General features: G+C 32.6%; 1 long non-coding RNA gene across 1 annotated transcript; it reads right to left on the bottom strand.

The window, feature by feature from the left end:
• Positions 1–2,163: 2,163 nt before the first annotated feature.
• LOC145156276 (uncharacterized) lies at positions 2,164–5,498 on the bottom strand. The gene is made up of 3 exons (XR_013736581.1): positions 5,053–5,498; positions 4,909–4,964; positions 2,164–2,423 (listed from the first exon to the last, which is right to left on the bottom strand). It is a non-coding gene; the product is annotated as an uncharacterized LOC145156276 (long non-coding RNA).
• Positions 5,499–24,227: the final 18,729 nt, after the last annotated feature.

Raw genomic sequence — 24,227 nt, 5'->3', positions numbered from 1 at the left:
TAATAGCATACAAAGGATTCATTATTTCAACGAAACAATTATATAAACTATAATAGGTATAGTTTATGGATCATTCACACTATTTTACCCTTTGGGGACAAAGAGATAATTGTTTAGATGCATAATTATTTTTACATTAGGTAAACACTATAAAAGGAAAATACACACATTTATAAGAAAAGGAGTTTTCATTACACTACGCGTAAACTGTCAATATGGCTTTGTGATACATTCCTTCACCATACTTACCAAAGTACATACTAAAGTTCCTATATTATAACCTGAATCTCCCGTAAGAGAGCGTGACACTTGTGTATAGATTTATATAAGACTAACAATCTCGCACCTAAATTGTTAGCTACAGTTAGACCGACAGGTCTGGGGTGACAAATGTCGTACCATTACGATGCCTGATGAATATCGTACAGGCCATCTAGGTCATTAGCTGGTTATAATAACTCACAAGGGGTATTAACAATACGTTTTGTTTACGAATACATACATACCTTCAAATGATTTTATTTAGATAAAACTACATTACACTATTTTCCAGTACAATACAGTTTACATTTCTGGAAACATGCATTCAAGTGGTTTTATAAAGATATAAAACTACATTATACTACTTCAGAGTACAGTAATACTTATACATTTTCAGTCTTAGGGTTCCTAAGACTACAATGCATTTTAAAAGGAAATATTGGATTTTCTGGAAGAACACACTATCATTTTCAAGAAACAATGGCATATCTTTCTCATACAAAATGCTTATGAACCCACCAACTTAAATGTTGACACTTTTTCAAAACCACTTGTATTCTCAGAGAATCAGTAGACAAGTACCCACACAAGTTTTGTGAAAATGGAGCATTGCAGTGTCATGTCATATATTTTTGTCGTATGTTTTTTTTGGAGTCAAACAAACAATGAATCGAACTCAATGTAAATATTAAATTATCAACATGATGGTTGTAATGCTTTGATCTCTATTTTTCAATTGTTATGATATTGTACATGACGTCATCCACCCCCAGACATTTTCGCCGTTTTACTCGGTTTGGGGGTGTGACACAACTGTGGCATTGTCATCATATCGTATTTATCATACCATTGAACTACATTTTACCTCACTTATTTTCCATCTAAGAATAAGAGGATGCAAGGTAGGCCTTCAACTAAGAGGAAAAGAGAGCCCATTGGGGATGAAGGTAAAATAGACCTAGCCATGTTGGAGAAAGATGAAAAGAGAAGCCAACGAGGATGAAGGAAAATAAAGACTTAGTAAGGTAGGAAAGAAGGTGAAGTGTGGTATCTGTAAGAAGCTAGGTATAACAAGTTATCTTCCAAAATTGTGATAAAAGTGGAAGCAATACAAAGGAACTTTAGAGGAAAAGGAAAGAAGTTTAGAGATAAGACAAAATCGCAAAACCATGTAATGTTTTAATCTCCTTTTTCTCTATTTTGATTCACGTTTTGGAACTGAAATTTTATATTATTTTGTAGGATGGAAGTGATGAAATAGAATATTTTGATAGTGTTAATAGTTCTATGGATGTGGATATCAAAGGAGAATCAAATCATAACAAACTCTACACTAGTAATTTCAAACATGTAATTGATGTTGACCATATGCAAGTTGTTGTCGTTGATGTTGAAGTAGTACTCGTGACTCAACCATTGAAGAAGGGAAGTACTAAGAGAAAAAGTGAAAGCTAACCCACACACAAAGTGAGTGAGAGCCAATAACTGCAGAAAATGAAGAAAATACGTGAAAGTCAACCAAGGTGAAACATAAGGGAAGTCTGATACAATCATAAATGCCAAGTTATAGATAAGGAGGGGTTGGATTGGTTTAACATCAACTACACCAATATCCTTGGAATAATGGTTGTGGTGTTTGTGAATGGGTCCAATTAAAGTTTATATTTTGTTTGACATAAGTGTAAATGTCAAGAACTTTAGGGCTATATTTTTGTAATTTTTGCCATTCAACAACTATATTTTGGGGAAATGTTTATGTATAAGCACTTACATCGATAATGTTTAACCTTAAACACTACCTTTTGAATGAATTAGTTATGCAATTCCAATTTATGTATGACTAATATATAACAATCATGTATGGTGCCTTTTCATTGAACAAGCAAGTATGCAACTACTACATACAAAAAATGCAAAATTTTCATTGCCAAGAACCATATATTGCAAGGTTTTCATTACCAAAAAAATCATACATTACAAAGAACCATACTGCTACAACATGTCATGACCAAAATAATCATACACTATAAAGTTTTCATTCTGGAAAATAACTAAACAACAAACCAAAAACTCAATGACCAGTACAAGAAGTACATTCAACAACTTGTTTTGATTCAACTTCTGCTTCATTTCATCCTTTCATCTTGAAAGTATGCTTCCACCTACTCCTTATCAAATTTCATAGCGCAATGAGAGTCTTATAGTTTCTTGTGTTTGTTCGTAAAATAAAGACAAAATTTCACAATTGATCCCTGTGGTATACAGAATATCGAACTTTGATGACTTCCTAGCAAAAAGTCACGCGACCGGTCCTTGTGGTTTGTAAAATTACATGAAAGGTCCTCCTGCCGTTAAATCTAACTTTTCAGTTGTTAGATTTTAATAAAAAGGACTATTTTGCCCTTATACCAATATTGCAATACACTACAAACCTCAAGGACCATTTGTGTAATTTTCTAAATTTTAAATTTTGTATATATAAAAATTATAAATATAAATTTTGTATATATATAAATTATAAATATAAATTATATATATATATATATATATATATATATATATATATATATATATATATATATATAATTTCAACAATTTGATAATTTTTTTTATCTTTTTGACATTTTGTTTTCTATTTTTATTTTATAATTTTAGGTATTTATGGTTTTTTAATGTTTTTATTTATTTTGATTCAAGTAAATAAACTTAAATTCGATAAACCATATCGAAACCTTTTTTTTCTTAGTTGTAAAATAAAACGTTAATGTATTTTTTAATTTTATGTTGTTACGGTTTATTTTTTATTTTTTTTTACTTTGATGTATCATACTTAATATCGTTAGCACCTTTATGTTTTCATTTATCATTATCATTGTTTCACCTTTTGTTTTGTATTTTTGTTATAATTTTAATTATTTAATATTCTTCTATTGTTTTTATTTATTTTGATTCAAGTAATGAAAAATAGAAAAACAAAAAACTAAAACTCAAACACCAAAGTTGTAATATACTCTAATATATTAATACATTTTACACTTTTCACATTTTTTGGTTTTTTTGGTATTTTTTATTAATTTTGGTTATTTATGGTTTTTTGCAGACTTGTTCAATGTTTTACATGATTATTTCATAATATAACTAAAATGTAATGTTTGTTTGTCATGTTGGGTATGTACCTTTTTATGTTTATATACTTATATTTTTAGGATTAAAGTTAGATTTATTGACTTTTGAAAATTTTGCTTAATATTTAATTGTCTCCGAATAATCTTCTGATTAATCATCGCCTACCCGATAAATCCTCTTAACTTCAGTCCGCGACTAGCTAACATCTAGCGTTTTTTTACAGCCTTGCTTTCAATTAATGTCATTTTGATTAATTAGTGAAATTTTAAAATATTTTATACCCACTGTTTAGATAAATTGTCGGTAAACATTTTTCTATAACTTATCCAATATATTATTTATCTTCTATTTTCTTCGATGACTACTATTTTCTTCAATGGCTTCATCTACATATTTTATTATTCTAATAAAATATGAAGGATTCTATATTCATTTGTAAAAGCGGGATAATAAAGCTTATTGTCTCATAATTTTTTATTCGTTAATGTTAAACTATTCATTCATATTCTTGAATTGAGAAATGCTTGTTTATATTCTTTCAAAAGAAATAGAGGGTGATTCTTGAATATAGAACTTATGAAAAGTTGTTCCGTTATATTTACAAAAATAAACATAACTTTTTTATTTACATAAATCATAATAAAAAAAAAGTTACAAAAACCAAAAATAACCAAAAATAATAAAAAAAATGTGAAAAAACAAAAATATATGAAAAATATAAAATGTATTAATATATTAGAGTATATTACAACTTTGGTGTTTGAGTTTTTTGTTTTTTTGTTTTTTTATTTTTCGTTACTTGAATCAAAATAAATAAAAACAATAGAAGAATAATAAATAATTAAAAGTATAACAAAAATAGTAAACAAAATATAAAATAATGATAACGACAAATACAAACATAAAATTGATAACGATATTAACTATGGAGCATCAAAGTAAAAATAATAAATAAATAAATAAATAACCGTAACAACATAAACTTTTAAAAAAAACATTAACGTTTCATTTCACAATTAAGAAAAAAAAGGTTTTAATATGATGTATCGAGTTTAAGTTAATTTACTTAAATCAAAATAAATAAAAACATTAAAAATCATAAATAACTAAAATTATAAAATAAAAATAGAAAACAAAATGTCAAAAAGATAAAAAAAATCATCAAATTGTTGAAATTATATATATAAATATATATAAAATTAATATTTATAATTTATATATATACAAAATTTATATTTATAATTTATGTATATACAAAATTTCAACTTTAGAAAATTACACAAATGGTCCTTGAGGTTTGTAGTGTATTGCAATATTGGTATAAGGGCAAAATAGTCTTTTTCATTAAAATCTAACAGATGAAAAGTTAGATTTAACGGCAGGAGGACCTTTGATATAATTTTACAAACCATAGGGATCAGTCGCGTGACTTTTTGCTAGGAAGTCCTCAAAATACGATATGTTGTAAACCACAGGGACCAATTGTGAAATTTTGTCTAAAATAAATTTTATACCACTTACTTTCTAGGAAGCTTAGGATCAACCCACTTAAAGTAATCACAAAAGAATTTTTCCTCCTACATGAAGAAGGGTAATTTAAATTCCATTAAAGAAAATCAGGAAAAAAAACACACTTTTTTTAAGGGGGGAGGGGGATGAACTTACCACTGAGTTAGGGCATGTCATGCAAATGTTCCATTTTGTCCATGAGGTCTTGGTTTTTGACTACATAACCACAATAACACCATATATTCTTGCCCAAAAACAGTTCTTGAAGGTATGAGAAGATACCTTCGACATCGCTTCTTTGTTGGAGTGTGGCTATGCTCTCAGGTTGAAAATCAATTTTAATGAGAAGGACCACAACCAAACGACTCATTTAAGTAGCTTGCAAACACAGAAAGACATTGTTTCTAGGTGTTTAAGTCAAAGAAAATGTCACATAGGCTCCCAATTAGCAAACAAACAGGCTAACCATGAGTTGTAGGTCACAAAGGGGAAATCGAACAAAAATCGAGAATGCAGTTGTTTGATTGAGCTTTGATCAGAACTTCGATGGCTAAATTAGGAAACATTTGTGACTGCAATGGTCATTTAAGTAAAAACTCTTTTTAAATATGATATAACTCTACTTTATAAAAGTTCAAAGAAATTATAACCAAAAGTTTATGTATTTCATATGATACTAAAAGCTTACAAAGTAATTTATAAAATGACACCAAGCCATAAAAGGAAAAAGTTTGAAATTCCAAAAGTTAATGAGAGTGGATCAGAAGTGGTTGTCATTTTAATGGTGGATCTTGAGGTACCAACTACCATTTTCAATGCAAATATAAAATTTTACACAAGTACAAAATAAATGTTTCAAAATACGAACTGTCTGTTACTATTTATATGTCCATATTTTATGATTTTATTCTTGTAAAGGAGCATCTAAAGACATTTAGGTTAATAAATAGATAGGACAAAAATGGAAGTTTGGAAAAGTTGCATACCATGTTAAAATAAGTTCTAATAGCCAAATGAGCTGTGTCGGGTTAAATTGTTGAACCATCAACACTTTTTTCCAACGCAATAATATAACTTTTCTTTATTAAAACTATTGAAGAGATTTAGACATATGAACACATTTTAGATGACTCTTCTTCTATCGTCTATTGAATGTTTTTCACGTGAATGAGTTGAAATTGCAACTTGTAGTTATTAAATACATGAGTAAATTACATGAATGGTCCCTATGGTTTATGGTAATTTGTGTGTTTGGTCCCTAACTTATTTTTTTAACTCGGAAGGTCTCTACTGTTTGTTTTTTGTTACGCGTTTGGTCCCTGTCTTACCTAAAAAAACTATTTTGCCTTTGGTTTTATAATTTATTTAAATAAACACACCTCCAACCCACCTCCTCACCTTATCTTATCCACCCAATCATTTGTCCGTATTTAAATAATTGTCTTTTTAGGTAAGATAAGGAACAAACGCGTAACAAAAACAAACAGTAGAGATTTTCTGAGTTAAAAAAATAAATTAGGGACCAAGCGTGCAAATTAATCCAAACCATGGGGACCATTCATGTAATTTACTCTAAATATATTTTCGAAACATACAACCAATTGTTATATTGATATGAACCGAAAGAAGCATAATATAGTGTGGAGGAGGCCTCCTTCCTTAAAAAAAAAAAAAAAAATCTTTCCCATTGCCTCGTTTTATATTTATATACCTAAAATAACACAAAGAAAGAAAATGGGTGAATGTCACGCTATGGCTCATTCACCAAGAGTTCACCAAGAGTGGCGGTGCTTCAACGTTTCACTCGGGGTGGATTGAAAATATAATATGTATAAAAATTGGTAAGAGGAGGGCATGAGGGGCGTTGAAGGGGGGCAAAGTGGGCAGCCGCACAAGACCCAATTTTTTTATTATATATTTTTATTTAAAAATAACAACTTATAATAACAACAATGGCCATTTTTTTCTTGTTCATCCTGGGCCTTTGAGGATATTTCATTCCTCAGGATCGGCCCTGCAGGAGGGCCACAACCAAAACTTTATATTTTTTTGCCTAAATTGTATAAAATGAAACTATAAGGACTGTTTCTAACCAAAAAACCAGGAGGGTCACAGCCCCGCTTGCCCTGATAAAGCTCCGCCAATGTTCACCAACGATCTCATGATCAACCGGTGTTCATCAATCTATAATCTTGTAATCCAAAGCAGAAAAGAAACCGTATTACATTAGTACCAAATGCAATTAAAAACTGATTCGAATTTGGTTTGGTTCTTTTTCAAACCGAAAAGTCAAGTTTCATCAAAATCCTTTGTTTTTTATTCGGGTGTCTATCATACAACTTTCAAGATCAATCAACCAAATAATCATGTCCTCGAACACTACATGGTGTAGTTCACTCGATCAAGTACTACATGTGTAAAAAGAAATATGTACATGCATTACAAAACAACGTAGTTGTTTGTCAAAACTCACGATCGAGTCAACCCTATATATCATAATGTGATGGTTGTCGTTGTGGCAGTAGGAGTGGAATGAGGGTCTGTCAGTAGGGTTGAGGAGGGCATAACTCCTTAATGTAGATTACGTTTACGTGTCATGTAGGCTTAGCTTGATACTTTTATAGTGAAACCAGAATTCGAAAATTAGTTTAAGTGATTCTTCCAATTTAAATATAATATAATATAATAATTTTGAAAATCTTATGGCTTTGATTTTGTCTCCAAACTCAATCGAAAATTGGATTCTATTTTTTTTAAATCAGTTTTTGTTTGGTTTGGTTAGCTTTTAACTTTTTTTTTTTTTTTTTTGAAATTAAAGCAAAAATTAACTAGGAGTTAGAGAAAAATCATAAAGAAATTAAAGGATTTTGAATCCAAACATTCCAGTTAATCAAATTTTTTTATTCATATTACTATATATACCACCCATGAGAAGTAAGAATAATTCTCTCTATAACTGAACTCTTCAAGAGTTCACCTATTGGAACAACTTATTATTTTGGAATCGTCAAAGCATTAAAATAGTCGTCACCATTATCAACTCCAAAGCTTTTAACCATTTTTTGTTCTAATCTAAATATTGAACATTCTTAAAAACATTAATAGGTAAATCATGATATCTAACATTGTTGATGTAAACATTGGATGATTCCAATTATATATTAAAATGAAACCACTTGAACAAGTGTAGTTGAGTGAAGGCTTAGTGGGAAAATGGTGGGCTGGGGCCTAATTGCATGTGTGATGTGTAGCGTTTGGACTAATTGACATGGTTGATGGTTCTACTCATGGTAACATGCTGTTTCTTGGAGCTACTCTTTTGTTCTTGCACCTTTCATTTTCCTTCATGGTAGTGCTAAAGTGGGTGGATACTACCTAAGCCCGTCTAGATCTAGTCACATTTCATTCTTCTTCTTTTACATTAGAGAAAGTTGAGTCTATTGTGACATATATTATAATGACAAAAATTCCTTTTATTGGAGATTGACATGTGATACATAAAAAGCAAACTAAAAATACATAAAAAGCAAACTAACCATTATCTACTTATTATATTAGTTGATTTCGAACATAGCCTTTCTCAACAAGTCAAATGGATAATATTATAAATTGAGCTAGAAAAAATAATTAATTAATGGGTTAGGTGGATCGAATGCATCTCAAGTGTATTTTGATTAGATACATCTAAGCCAGACAATTGGGTTGGGTTCGAGTTTGCGGGTCACGGGTTGGTGGGTTGGCGGGTCAGAAAACATAAACTCAACCCAACCCATATAATATATGGGTTGACGGGTTGGCGGGTCACGGGTTGGTGGGTTGGAAACCTCAACCCAACCCAACCCATATAACTCGTTTAAGTATATGGGTTCACGGGTTCACAAGTTAATGGGTCAAACCCAACCCGTATAACCCGTTTAATAAATAAGCAACACATTTTAAAAAATGAGGTTTTTTCAACATAAATTCATAAAATGATTAAAGTAATTAACATAAAAAAAAGTTTTCAACATAAATTCATAAAGTCAATAACATCCAAATAAAAATGAAAAATGAAAACATTAATAGAAAGTGGATGTGTTCTTCGTTCGTCACTCGTGAAAATAACGACATGTATTTTTTTTCTTTTTCTGATTAAGGACCCGCAAATGCAGATTAGTCACATACGAATACGGAAGTAATACAATGATACAGAATATTACGAATACGGATGGAAATCAAATTTCATTAATAATTAAATATATCATTTTTTAAATGTAATATATATATATATATATATATATATATATATATATATATATATATATATATATATATATATATATATATATATATATATATATAGGTTGGCGGGTTGACCCGCGAACCCAAACAGATAACCCAACCCAACCCAACCCATGAAATAAACGGGTTGGTGGGTTGGCGGGTTGACGGGTCAAAAATCTCAACCCAAATCCGCTTATTTTTGGTTTGGTCAGTGTCGGGTTACAGGTTGGGTCGAGAGTTGCCACCCCTAGATACATCCCTTATTATTATTATTATTATTATTATTATTATTATTATTATTTAGTTATGAATGTAATTGCAATTTACAGAAAACATGTTCTATCTTATGATTCTTAGGATGTGATGATATCTTTGTATTATAAATCAACTTATTTTTTAGGTATGCTAAAAACTTATTGACAAAACTGTAAAAATGGTCTGTGTGGTTTTTCATTTGTGGTTAAGGTCCAAACCTTTGAAAAGTTATAGATTTGGTCATTTTCAATACGGTTTATTGTAGTTTTGGTCTCTCTTCCGTTAACTTTAACAGTTTGGTTGTTAACTTTTTTAAACCGACTATTTTACCCTCATGGATCATTTTTGCAACCAAACTACGATGATCATTTCTATATATCTTTTTATTTTTTATTTTTATTGAATTATTATATATTAATAAATGTTATTTTTAATATATATACTATTTATATATTAATAAATATTGTTTTATTAGATTATTAATTTCTTTTAATTAATTTTTTTAATTTCTTTGTTATCGAATATTTTAATTTATTATTATATATGAATAAATATTTTTTTAATATATAATATTTATATATTAATAAATATTTTTCTATTGGATTATTAATTTATTTTAGTTAATTTTGTTTATTGGAGTAATTCTTTTTTAATGGATTACTATATATAAATAAATATTTTTTTAATATATATTATTTATATATTAATAAATATTATTATATTGGACTAGTAATTTGTTCTAGTTAATTTTGTTTATTGGAGTAATTCTTTTTTAATGGATTATTATATATTAATGTATATCATTTTTAATTTATAATATTTATCTCCTAATAAATATTCCATTATCAGATTATTAAGTTGTTTTAGTTATTTTTTTAATTCTTTTTGTTTTATTAATTTATTTTTATTGGAATATTACTTTTAATTTATTTTTTTATATAATAAATATTATTTTATTGGATTATTCGTTTATTAGTTTATTATTAATGTATACTATTAATTCTTGTTAATTTTATTAGTTCCACCACAAAGTCACCAGAATATGCAAAAGTGTTGCCTCTCATCATCAAAAATCATCGGGATCACCACAAAACATCTTCATCGGAGGTCGGACAGAAACCCACAAATCTTTTTCAACTAATGATGATGGTAGTCACCTGCAATAACACGGCTACCATCATCCGATCACCACCACCACTTTTAATGTTTATAAACGTTTGTTGCACATTGTGTGGAAAAAGTTAGTAGCGTTTACGTTGGACCTCCGATAAAGGTTTTTGGCGGTGATCCTGACAGTTTTAGTTGATGAGTAGGCGGCCCGACAACTTTATTGTGGAACTAATAAAATTAAAAAGAATTAATATTATACAATAAAAATAAAATAATAATATAAAAAAGTAATATTTATTATATAAAAAATAACAAATTAAAATTAGTATTTCAATAAAAAAGAATTAATCCAAAAAACAGGAATTAAAAAATTTTACTAAAAGAAATAATATAATCTGATATTGTAATATTTATTACGATATAAATAATATAAATTAAAATTAATATTTATTAATATATAATAATCCAATAAAAAAGAATTACTCAAATAAACAAATTTAACTAAAATAAATTAATTATCCAATATAATCATCTTTCTTAATATATAAATATTATATATTAAAAATAATATTTATTCATATATAATAATCAAATTAAAATATCTGATAACAAAGAAATTAAAAAAATTAATAATCTAATAAAACAATATTTATTAATATATTAATAGTATATATTAAAAATAACATTTATTAATATACAATAATTCAATAAAAATAAAAGGAATATATGTAGAAACGGTCATTGTAGTTTGGTTGCAGAAATAGTCTCTGAGGGTAAAATAATTATTTTTAAAAAGTTAACAACCAAGCTATTAAAGTAAACGGAAGAAAAACCAAACCACAACAAAACTTGTTGAAAATGACCAAATCTATAAATTTTCAAAGATTTGGACCTTAACTATATAAAATAAAAAAAACAACAAGGACCATTTTTACAGTTTTGTCAAAACTTATTGATTTTCACTCTTGACTCGTTGCATAATTATGTACCGATAAAATTTGGAATAAATACGACAAATTTAATTTTGCTTCAAAAATTTAGGAAATTCGTTATGGTTTTCCGGATAGTGCAAACATGTCAAACACCATTTTTGTCAAACTTATTTCCTTAAAAATGTAAAAGCCTAATGAAAAACAAAAATGTATTATATATGAGAAAGAGCAAATAAATAGATAATTATGTCCAATTTTTTTTTAGGGACGCAATGAGTTGATTTGGGTTGAATTTGGATTCAATCCATTTACTTAAGGCTGTAAAAGAACCGAACCTTCGACAAACCGTTTGGCGGGAAATCATTTATGTTCGTTTATTTAATAAATAAATGAACATAAACACAAATTTTCATTCGGCGGGAAATCATTTATGTTGTTCATATATGTTTATCTATGTTCGTTTGTTTAAGTTTATTTATGCTAATATACGTTCAATTGTTTTTTATTATATTACTATATTATATGTTTAGTTGTGTTTGTTTATATTTGTTTGTTCGTTTATGATTTAGCATGTTCAAGAAAATAAACGAATGAACATGAACAATGTAATTTGCTAAACGAACGAACATGAATAAGAAAACTTGTTTATTTATCCGTTCGTGTTCGTTTATTTGTTCGAACGAAAATGAATAAGCCCTACATTTACTAAATGGGTTGGGAATCTCAACCCTTAACAACTCATTTAATTAAATGTATTGAGACTTTCAAACCAACTCAAATAAATTATTAAATTACATTAGAGTCTAAACAACTTCTTTTCAAAAATACGTTGTTATTCATATGATACACATGCAACACACACATATTGCATAGGCACACAACATGCTACACACACAGTCGCATCACATTCACATATATCATCAAGTTAAATGCAAAACTTAACTGGAAACAACACTTGAAAACATGTTTGTGACATCCCCAAAATCACGGCCAGAAAAGACCGGTTTGTTTATGCTTTGTTTTATAAATCAGAGTAATCTTTTAAAGAAAACGGTTGCGGAATTTGTTCCCAGAAAAACATGATAAATACGTTATCAAAGCATTTCCAAAGAAATGTATTTTTTATTCATTTTAAAACATTTGGGATGTCATCGTTAATACAGAAACATAAGCATAAACAGAACTTACATTTATTTACACTAATGATTTACATCTCCTTTAATCTCTCAGTGAAATATGTCTTCGTATTGATACCTGTGATACAAAGAAAACTGAGTGGGTCAGGCTTGGGAGCCTGGTGAGCATATAGGGTTTTCAACCCACAATAATATAATTATTATATTTAATCAGCAAACACTCAACCCAATTATCCATCCCCATTATCTTCGTTATTTCTTAAGGTTTTACCCTAAGAACCAACTATCCTTCATTCATTTATTCCTAAGGATTTACCTAAGGATTTGGCACGAAGTCCATTGCTGCCAAAGTTTATCTATCAGGTACTAAATCCATAGCTATCAGGCGCTAACTCCATAGTCACCAAGGTTTATGTAACAGGCGCTAACTCCATAGTCACCAAGGTATATGTAACAGGCGCTAACTCCATAGTCACCAAGGTTTACTCAGCAAGCGCTAACTCCATAGTCGCCAAGGTTTACTCAAATAGGCACGAAGTCACATCGTCGCCAAGGTTTATACCATAGGCGCTAACTCCATAGTTGCCAACTATCCCATCTACCCATGTTCTACACAACATTTTCGTAGATATAAATACTTACACAGTTTAAATCATTTAATCACCAGTATAAAACTTCAATTCCACGCCCATCTCAAATAAACAAATAATATATAAACACATAGCACGTATTTCATAGCAAATACTTCGTATTTATGTGTTAGAAGAAAGTGACTATACACTCACTTGATCAGAAGATGATCGGACAGCGTTACGACTTGTAGAAGTAGTATTCTTTGGTGAAACCGGGAGATCTTCACAAAAACCGGGCTTCTCGCGGGCAGAGCTTCGGCTCGGAAACTCCACTTCTCTGGATCTTCGGGGCTTCGGGACTTGCTTCGGGGCTCGGGAATGATACCGGGGCTTCGAGATATTTCTTGCACGAAAATCAAGGCAAAACGGGAGAGAGAGAAGAGAAAATGAGCAAAGAAATAAGGCAGCCTCGCATTCTATTTATAGGGTGCTGAATCTGGGATTACGCTGGGCGTAAATCTTGGTACGCTGGGCGTACTCAGTACGCTGGGCGTATATTGAGTACGCTGGGCGTACTCTTCGGATAAGCTTTGGTATGCGTGCCACGATCTTCAAAAATTCATAACTTTCGCATACGAGCTCCGTTTTCGACGTTCTTTTTATCCACGCGTAGGTGAGATTATGCTCTACAACTTTTATTTAGACTCCGTCGGCTAATTTTGACTTTATTTTTTATTATATTATTTTTAGTAGGCCGGGACAGGAAAACTTCGTTATAAAATCATAACTTCTTCATCCAACGTCCGTTTTCGTCTGTCTTTTTACCGTTGCACTACTATCAACAAGATCTTCGATTCTCGTTTAGATTATTTCGGCTAAAAACCGCTCGATCTCAAATCGAGTATTCGGGCTGCATACTGCTAAGTCGAAACTTAGAAAAATCATAACTTCCTCATACGAAGTCAGATTTGGACGTTCTTTTTATGCACGCTCACGGTTTAACGAACTCTACAACTTTCGTTTAGATTGCTAAGGCTAAATATCGCTCTAACGTAAATTCACTTTTTACGTCATTCAGCGTCGTGCCGGTTCTGTCGCGAAACTTCGACAGGTCATAACTTCTTCGTTATAACTTGGATTTCGGCGTTCTTTATATGTACGGAATCCTTGTAACATATACTATAACTTAGTTAAGATTATTCATTCTAAATAATCTTTCATCAAAAATTCATTTTTTGACGCTTATCGTCTCTAAATTGACTAGCCCTGATCTACGGGCGTTACAATTATCACCCCCTTAGGATGATTACGTCCCGGAATCATCAACGAAATAGGGCTTGTAAAATGATTCCAATCTTCTGACTTAAGTCAGATGTTACATCGAACTTGGTCCTCTGGACCATGTAACCAACTCATCGTAGTCGGACTCAATTTGGATGTGACCACTAGGGTCGGAACAACAACCATCTTACTAGTCATTACCGAAACAATGGTAATGACATACCAGAATAAAACGTAATCAATTACTAGCTTCTTGGTAACCTTGTGACTTTCCCTGATCCAAGCGCGAGTCATGTGCTTCCGGTAGTATATATCTCTACTATCATTCACACCTACTCATACTTGTCCCAAGTATTGTCTCGCAGTCAACCAAGTCACCATACATAAATCATATAATCATTCAACACATCATATAACAAAACCAGGGTTTATATTATTTCTTGAAACGATTACACAAAGGCTCAAGTTCACCCTATACTATGCCTCTAATAGGCTACACTTCCTAATACAGACTATATATATAGGTATGAAGTCTTCATCTTTTAATCCTCCCATCGTTTTCTGCTTCGTCGAGGAGCATGTGGAATGCCCTTGGCTGTGGAGGTGTGTTTTTCTTTGGGCAATATTTAGAAATATGCCCTTCTTCGTTACATCTGTAGCACACCTTCTTGATAGGTGCGCACTTGTTGGCGTAATGCCCTGTCTTCCCACATTTGTAGCAAGTCATCTCCTCGCTATATTTCCCGAAGTGTTTCTTTTTACACTTCTCACACCACTTAGCTACATCTTTTCCTCCAGATTTCGAGAATTTGGTTTGTTTGTTGATCATTGAAGATCCTTCATGTTTCCTTTTCTCTCCAACTTCAACTCTCTCCAGACCCTTTTCTTTTATTTGGGTCTCAACATTTTTGGCTGCCCAGATGGCGGCTTTCAGAGTGGTTGCTTGCTTGACTATCGGACCAAAGTCCGCTGGTAATCTATTGGCAAACTTGTTAACCTTGGAAAGTTCAGTTGGAAGTAGATATGGAATAAGCTTCATCTTCTCCGTAAAGCTTGTAGCGTATTCAGTGACGTTCAATTTTCCTTTCTTCAGATTCTGGAACTCATTGTTGATTTCCAGAAGATCCTGCTCAGAGCAGTATTGCATTTTCAGTTGCACCACAAACTCTTCCCAAGACATCTGGCTAGCTTCCCCCTTGGGCATCGAACCAGCCAGTAACTTCCACCAGCTCAGCACTCCAGATTTTAACAGAGGAATTGCAAGAGCGGTCTTCTGTCTGTTGCTACACTAGCAACTTTCAAACATTGTCTCCATCTCGGAGATCCAATCCATAATTTGCACCGGCGTCGGGCTTCTGGATAGACACGGTGGTTTGGATGCCATAAAATCCTTGTATTTACATCCTCTTCCATCATTTCCTCCATCACGATTTTCTTGTCTAACACTTGGTGGGTTGGCTTGACCAATGGTACCACTGAAGTTTCCACCTTCTGACGGCCCTCCATTCACTTCGGGCTCTTCAACTTGGATTGAAAGTTCTTCACGATTTTGTCGAAGCAGACGTCTAGTTTCCTCCATCTGACGATCCAACATCGCCTGAATCATCACTTGCACACCAGCCATTGTTACCGGCTCAGGTGCTGCTGCTACAACAGGTATTTGCTCGATTACAGGTTGTTGATTCCTGTTTTCGTTTGCGTTTCCAACGCCGCTTCTTGTTCTTGCCATCGTTGATCTATACACCGAACAAGGTGAATTTAGATCTTCCTTCACGATAGATAATTATCCAAATCACTCCGAAACGTTTATATGCTAGTTCTAATTCCGTCGACGCACGCTTAGAATCCTAAACACATAAGGTTTCCAGATCCGGTCGGCAACAGACCATAGATCCGAACAAACAATATCATATATGGCAAACATATAACATTTAGCATATAAAATCATTTTAGGCATCTTTCCTAAAATATACTAGTGCTCGTGTCTAAAATATGGTAGACACTCATCTCACAATCATCACTTAACATTCTAAGTTTAAGTCTAGAAATAAATCCATATTCCTAGTTCGCTTAAACTAATGCTCTGATACCAACTGTGACATCCCCAAAATCACGGCCAGAAAAGACCGGTTTGTTTATGCTTTGTTTTATAAATCAGAGTAATCTTTTAAAGAAAACGGTTGCGGAATTTGTTCCCAGAAAAACATGATAAATACGTTATCAAAGCATTTCCGAAGAAATGTATTTTTTATTCATTTTAAAACATTTGGGATGTCATCGTTAATACAGAAACATAAGCATAAACAGAACTTACATTTATTTACACTAATGATTTACATCTCCTTTAATCTCTCAGTGAAATATGTCTTCGTATTGATACCTGTGATACAAAGAAAACTGAGTGGGTCAGGCTTGGGAGCCTGGTGAGCATATAGGGTTTTCAACCCACAATAATATAATTATTATATTTAATCAGCAAACACTCAACCCAATTATCCATCCCCATTATCTTCGTTATTTCTTAAGGTTTTACCCTAAGAACCAACTATCCTTCATTCATTTATTCCTAAGGATTTACCTAAGGATTTGGCACGAAGTCCATTGCTGCCAAAGTTTATCTATCAGGTACTAAATCCATAGCTATCAGGCGCTAACTCCATAGTCACCAAGGTTTATGTAACAGGCGCTAACTCCATAGTCACCAAGGTATATGTAACAGGCGCTAACTCCATAGTCACCAAGGTTTACTCAGCAAGCGCTAACTCCATAGTCGCCAAGGTTTACTCAAATAGGCACGAAGTCACATCGTCACCAAGGTTTATACCATAGGCGCTAACTCCATAGTTGCCAACTATCCCATCTACCCATGTTCTACCCAACATTTTCGTAGATATAAATACTTACACAGTTTAAATCATTTAATCACCTGTATAAAACTTCAATTCCACGCCCATCTCAAATAGACAAATAATATATAAACACATAGCACGTATTTCATAACAAATACTTCGTGTTTATGTGTTAGAAGAAAGTGACTATACACTCACTTGATCAGAAGATGATCGGACAGCGTTACGGCTTGTAGAAGTAGTATTCTTTGGTGAAACCGGGAGATCTTCACAAAAACCGGGCTTCTCGTGGGCAGAGCTTCGGCTCGGAAACTCCACTTCTCGGAATCTTCGGGGCTTCGGGACTTGTTTCGGGGCTTGGGAATGATACCGGGGCTTCGGGATATTTCTTGCACGAAAATCGAGGCACAACGGGAGAGAGAGAAGAGAAAATGAGCAAAGAAATAAGGCAGCCTCGCATTCTATTTATAGGGTGCTGAATCTGGGATTACGCTGGGCGTAAATCTTGGTACGCTGGGCGTACATCGAGTACGTTGGGCGTACTCTTCGGATAAGCTTTGGTATGCGTGCCACGATCTTCAAAAATTCATAACTTTCGTTTTCGACGTTCTTTTTATCCACGCGTAGGTGAGATTATGCTCTACAACTTTCATTTAGACTCCGTCGGCTAATTTTGACTTAATTTTTTATTATATTATTTTTAGTAGGCCGGGACAGGAAAAATTCGTTATAAAATCATAACTTCTTCATCCGATGTCCGTTTTCGTCTGTCTTTTTACCGTTGCACTACTATCAACAAGATCTTCGATTCTCGTTTAGATTATTTCGGCTAAAAACCGCTCGATCTCAAATCGAGTATTCGGGCTGCATACTGCTAAGTCGAAACTTAGAAAAATCATAACTTCCTCATACGAAGTCAGATTTGGACGTTCTTTTTATGCACGCTCACGGTTTAACGAACTCTACAACTTTCGTTTAGATTGCTAAGGCTAAATATCGCTCTAATGTAAATTCACTTTTTACGTCATTCAGCGTCGTGCCGGTTCTGTCGCGAAACTTCGACATGTCATAACTTCTTCGTTATAACTCTGATTTCGGCGTTCTTTATATGTACGGAATCCTTGTAACATATACTATAACTTAGTTAAGATTATTCATTCTAAATAATCTTTCATCAAAAATTTATTTTTTGACGCTTATCGTCTCTAAATTGACTAGCCCTGATCTACGGGCGTTGCAATGTTAAAAAGCTTACTTAGTGGTCTATAGTCGCCTGCTTTAAGAACTTACTAATTTGTTGCACAAATAAAATAGTCATATAAAGTATATAGTTCAAATTATTATTAAAGTTAATAGCTTCTTTTTTAATGGTAAAAATTGATTGATTTAGTTGATAAAATTGTATAAGTTGGTTTCGTTTTTTTAATATTTTATTAGTAGGTGTAAGCCCCATTTATTAATGGGTTAATTAAAAAAAAATATATAAATGTCTAAATATTTAACAATTTTGGATTTATAAAAAAATAAGAACAATAATGAATTATTAAAATTGATTTTTTTATCTTTTAAATTTAAATAAATAAACAAAATAAACTAATAAGCTTTAATTTGAGAATTTTGAAATAAAAAGGTAAGTCCATTAATAAAAAAACTCATAAAATGAAATGTAGAAAAAGAAATTAATTCAAAATAACCACAAAATGATATTTGACAAATTGAATGAGAGTGTGAAATGTGGCAAAAAAAAAAAAAAACCTACGTTTATTAGAGTAGATTTTTATGTTTTATTATTGTAAATCATTAACTTATTTGTATATTTAGCTTATATGATTCCGTACAAAATAAGATTATCAGACACTTAAAATTATTTTTCCTAAATAAGAAACATGATGGAATCGTGAGACTTGTTAACCTATTAAGATGGTGGAAACGAGTCTTTCCCGTTCCTCTCGTCTTACACGCTACAACAACGCTACATCATGAAAATGATCATCTTTCTGATCCCTCCCATCTCACAAATTTTGGTACAAAGATAGATGCACAGAGTACAACTTAAAAATGAAAGGAAGAATAACTAGAATGGAGGGGTGGTTGGGGAAAACAACGAGCGGGTTTAAAATCGGCGTTACTAAGGTCCTGTTTGTTTTTTTTTTTTGAGGCAAAATGTCTGCAGTCTGCGGACCACATCTGTAGAAAAGGTGGACCAAACGTCTGCAGTCTGAAGAAAGAAGACTGTTTGTTTTTTTAACATCTGCGGACTACTAAAATAAACTGAAATCTATATAAACTGATTTTTTTAAACTTCAAAGTGATTTTTTAATATTTTTATGACTTTGTTATAAATAATTAACGAATCTAGATCAACTTTTATGTATTATTGTATAAAAAATAAAAATAAAAATGGTATGATTAACGTATATATTTGATAAAAACCAACAACTTTGGTTGCAAAATTATAACTAAACATTATAATTAGTGATCAAAGAATTTGATACATAAATGGATGGAAATAAACTTCGATTTTTTCAATTAAATCTATTAAAAACGTACCATAAATATTTTCTCGAGAAATTGACGATACTGTATTAAATAATGTTTTACAAAATTTGCCAAAAAAATATAAGAATATATTATGATTTTTTTTCATATTTATATAAACAACTTCAACGACTATTATTGTAATAAATCTTTATTTATAAATTTGTCAAAAATATTATAATTGTATCGTCGAACGTTTTTTTTAAGTTTTGTAATTTTTTTTTCAAATTGTTTATCATTAATAAAGTTGGAAAAAATATAAATTAAAAAAACTTAAAAAAAAATAAAGATATATATGTTTTTTTAGGCTAGAAGATGTCTGAAGAAGAAGACTCTGATCCACATCTGCGCCAAGAAGAGGGCGCGCAGACATTTTTAGGTCTGCAGTCTTCAGAAAAACAAACAGTCTGCGAATGCTAATGTCTGCGCGTGGTCTGCACGGCACAGATATAAGAGGCCACGCAGATCTGCAGACAAAAAACAAACACTACCTAAGATACCAAAGGCACTCCATCATATAAAATTGATGTCGATTGATACAAATACTTTAATTTTTATCTATTATAGAAAAATTATTAATAGATAGAATATACAGTTTATTCATTCGTGGCTAATTGTGTTGTTTACTAACGGATCCAGTCCCGATTAATATATATTATACCCAATTCTATATGAGTTCATCTCCTGAAATTAATGAAACAAATAAATATTTCTTATGAATCAGATATTATTTGGTCATCTTACGTTGATTTATTTTATACTTGCTTTTTTCTATTAAGTAAATCAAATTGAACAACTTTTTAGAATAAAATGCAAATGTTCTGAATTATTTTTAAAATTGTAGTCTCTTGGACATGATTGGTTTTGGCGAGCAACTCGTCCATTTGGTACATGTTTTGGTTGACGATGACCATTACTACCAACTCTTGGAATATTGTTATATGCATATGACTCATAAATTTATATTTTTTTCGTCGATAATATTTGTTTTAGTTCAACTATTCGTTTTGCTAACTACGTTTATTATTATACGAATCAATTAAGTTGCAGAGGACAAAATGAATACATCAGTGGATAAGTAATGGATACAAAAATATACATTTCAAGTCATAATTTCAAAAGACCAAGGATATACTGCCGTTTGCAACGATTATTTACAGTCAACCTAGCCGTTGCTAGGTTTGGTGTCGCTTATGAGCGATTTCATCTTATCGCTCCCGTTATTAGGTAATTTCTTTTTTTCTTCTTTGCAGCTTCTTGTTACTTCTATGGCGAATCAGACACATGGATACAAAGGGATGTGGGGGGCTGTTATTGATCAGCGAAAGGAAATATGAACGTGTAATCAAAGTATTTTCCCAATTTGAGGTCGATGGTTCAAGTCTCGTCATAGACATATGTAGAATTAGATGTTAGTTTAGGAGTAGATTATATATTTATATTTTCCGGTTAAAAAAAAATCAATGTTTTTTCCCATGATTTCATTAATCTCTCAAAGGGGTATATATAGGGAAAAAAAAAAACCATGGCTAACAATATGGAAAGTCTTAACTATCAAGGAGACATATCAAAGATAAATATAATGACTTGGAGCCTAATTAAGACAATAAAAAATACAACTTATATAAAATATACATGAAGTTTGATTGTGAGGATGATTCCCAAGGTTCAAACTGGAATGAAAATCAAGGAATAATGTGGAAGGAAAGCCTTTGGTGAGGATATTTACATTTTGAGACAAAGAAGAGACATGAAGCACACGAATATTGCCTAATGCTACTTGATCACACACAAAATGGATGTCGACCGGACTATTTGACATTGATGACACACAAAATGGATGTCGACCGGACTGTTTGACAGGTAGATAACACTAATATTGTTACATCAAACAATGATCGCTTTGATAGGAGGTTGATGTAGCTTTTTTAACAAGTTTCAAAGCCAACATGTTTCAGCTACTACATTTTCAACTCCTCGATATAGAGCCTCCACATTTGATATGGATAAATTTCCTCGTCGTTTAGAAAACCAAGAGAGCAGGGGCGGTTTTAGTAGGTGTCCTGGTGTAGCACCGACAACACTTACTTTTTCTGTCCGTAGTGGAAAATTTTTTGCTTTTTTGATTTTTTTTACCTTTTTTCCTGCATTGGCAACACCTATTTCAACCTTGGAAACACCTACTATGTATTCCTACGTCCACCCCTGTCAAAGAGGAGATTGTGTCCTAGAAATACACAATAATCTAATATGGAGCAACGAGTGTTGGGAAAACTAGCCCATTTGGGGCATCATAGTCAACAATAAGGCCTTGAGTGTAACATCCCGAGTCCAGGTATACTTCGAGAACCTTGATCTTTTGAGCTATTGTCTAGTTTGGTCCTTATTATGGAAAAAGTGAAAAACGAGTACGCGGGGCGTACCTGAGGTGTACACTTAGCGTACTCGTCAGCGTGCATGTGACGCGGAGACCACTTAGTACGATGGGCGTACCCGTGAGTACGCTGGGTGTACTACGCCCAGAATGCCACCCTAATTTGGGGTGAGTCCCCTATATAAGGAATATGATGGCCTCATTTATGGCCACCATTCCTAGAGAGAAAATCCTAAGAGTGCCCTAACCTCCATTCTAGAGCTTGTGTGTGTGTGTGTTTGAGCCTTGAGAGAGTATTTGTGTGGTTTTGAAGAGAAGAGAAGATCTTGAAGAAGGAGAGTTGGAGTCCAAGCTTCTAGATCTGAGCAAATCTGAGTGGGAAGCTTCTTATTGAGGTATAAAGCTTCAGACTTTGCCTTTCCTTTCTTATGAGCATGTTATTTGAGCATTTTAGGGTTTTGTCCCATAAAGGTGGAGTCTTGATGAGATCTTGAACTCCAGAGTCTAGGACCAACCACTTTTGAGTGTATGAGTAGTGTTATGCCATAAAAATCCAATCTTGGTTGGTGAAATCACTCCATGCATGAGTTATGAGATCCTTGAGACAAAAGAGTGTGTATTTTGGAGGATGGTGACTAATCAGCCATGCAAAGGCTTAAAGTTGACGACTTTATGGATTAAGAGGCATTAGAGAGTCCAGATCTGAGATATGAGCTTATGTCTTAACTTATTAAGACCAAAAATGTGAAAAGAGTGAAACTGGGGCGTACGCTGGGCGTAACCCTAGTACACGCAGCGTAGGGGTCGAGCACCCCCGATTCTGTATAGCAGCCGAGTATGCGCAGCATACTCCCTGCTTTTGGCTTTTGTTGACTTTTAGGGTTTGGTCAAGATTGAGGACTGTTAAGCCTAGGAGGGGTAAAATGGTCTTTTACCCTTCTGTGAGTTGTAGAAGGGTTAGTCTAGCTTCTTGAGGGCCAATATTAATTAGGAATAATTATTATGTGTTAGGCGGAGGCTAGACCGGTGGGTAGAGTTCGAGATCCCGAGCACGAGATTTTCATTCATTAGCTTACGAGGTGAGTCTTCTCACTATACTTACCTTGAGTGGTAATTTTATGTGCTACCAAAGGGTCTTATGTGTATGAGCTGTGTAATGAGATATCCTGCTATTTGTTTTGTGATATGCTTACTCTGTATTATATTGAGCTGCTGAGTTGAGGGACCGGAGGGTCTATCTGAGTTGTGGGACCGGAGGGTCCCACTGAGACACATTGACCGGAGGGTCTTATTGAGTTATAGCCTCGAGTGGCTAATGAGCTATGTGTGGTATTTTGGGGAACTCACTAAGCTTTATGCTTACCGTGTTATGTGTTATGTGTTTCAGGTAGTTCCGAGGATCGCGGCAAGGCACCGACATGATTGTACACACTGGTGAGAGATTGTTTTATGATTCCGGGATTTATGTTTTATTTGTTGATATTTGAGACACATGTGATTTTGAGAATGATGAAATGAGATATATTTTGTTTTTAAAATGAGAAAATTTTGTTTGAAAATTTTACGTCGTTACAAGTTGGTATCAGAGCCTTGGTTTGAGGGATTCGGATGCACCCTCGGGTGTGTTTGGACTTAAACTAAGGATTTGAGAAAGATTTTCAAAAGAGATAAAAATTTTCTAAAAATGAGAAAGAGTTTAAGAGAAGACGAGCCGGAGCAGTGTGTACAATCAGCCATAGCCCGAGCGGTGATTTCCCAAAATACCCTCATTTTGTGTCATGAGATATTTTATGAGATATAATGCATGCTAGAGAATAGGCTAGGTGATTCATATGTTAGGACTAGGGTGGCCTGATTTGTGATGCCTTAGCCTAGGGATTTCTGCTATTAGTGTTTCGCTTGAGTATGAGTATCTACCAGGAACGAGCCAATGAGAGGTCTTCTGCGAGAGTATCTTGTGAGGTATAGAGTATTTGTTTTTGGTATCCGAGGAGGAGGACTTGGAGTGAACGCTGATGCGA

Source organism: Lactuca virosa, chromosome 2 (genome assembly GCF_052849685.1).
Source record: "Lactuca virosa cultivar CGN04683 chromosome 2, Lactuca_virosa_CGN04683_v6, whole genome shotgun sequence".
Taxonomy (NCBI): domain Eukaryota; kingdom Viridiplantae; phylum Streptophyta; class Magnoliopsida; order Asterales; family Asteraceae; genus Lactuca; species Lactuca virosa.
Note: the sequence above shows the minus strand (reverse complement) of the source record. Positions and strands in the feature narration are given on the sequence as shown.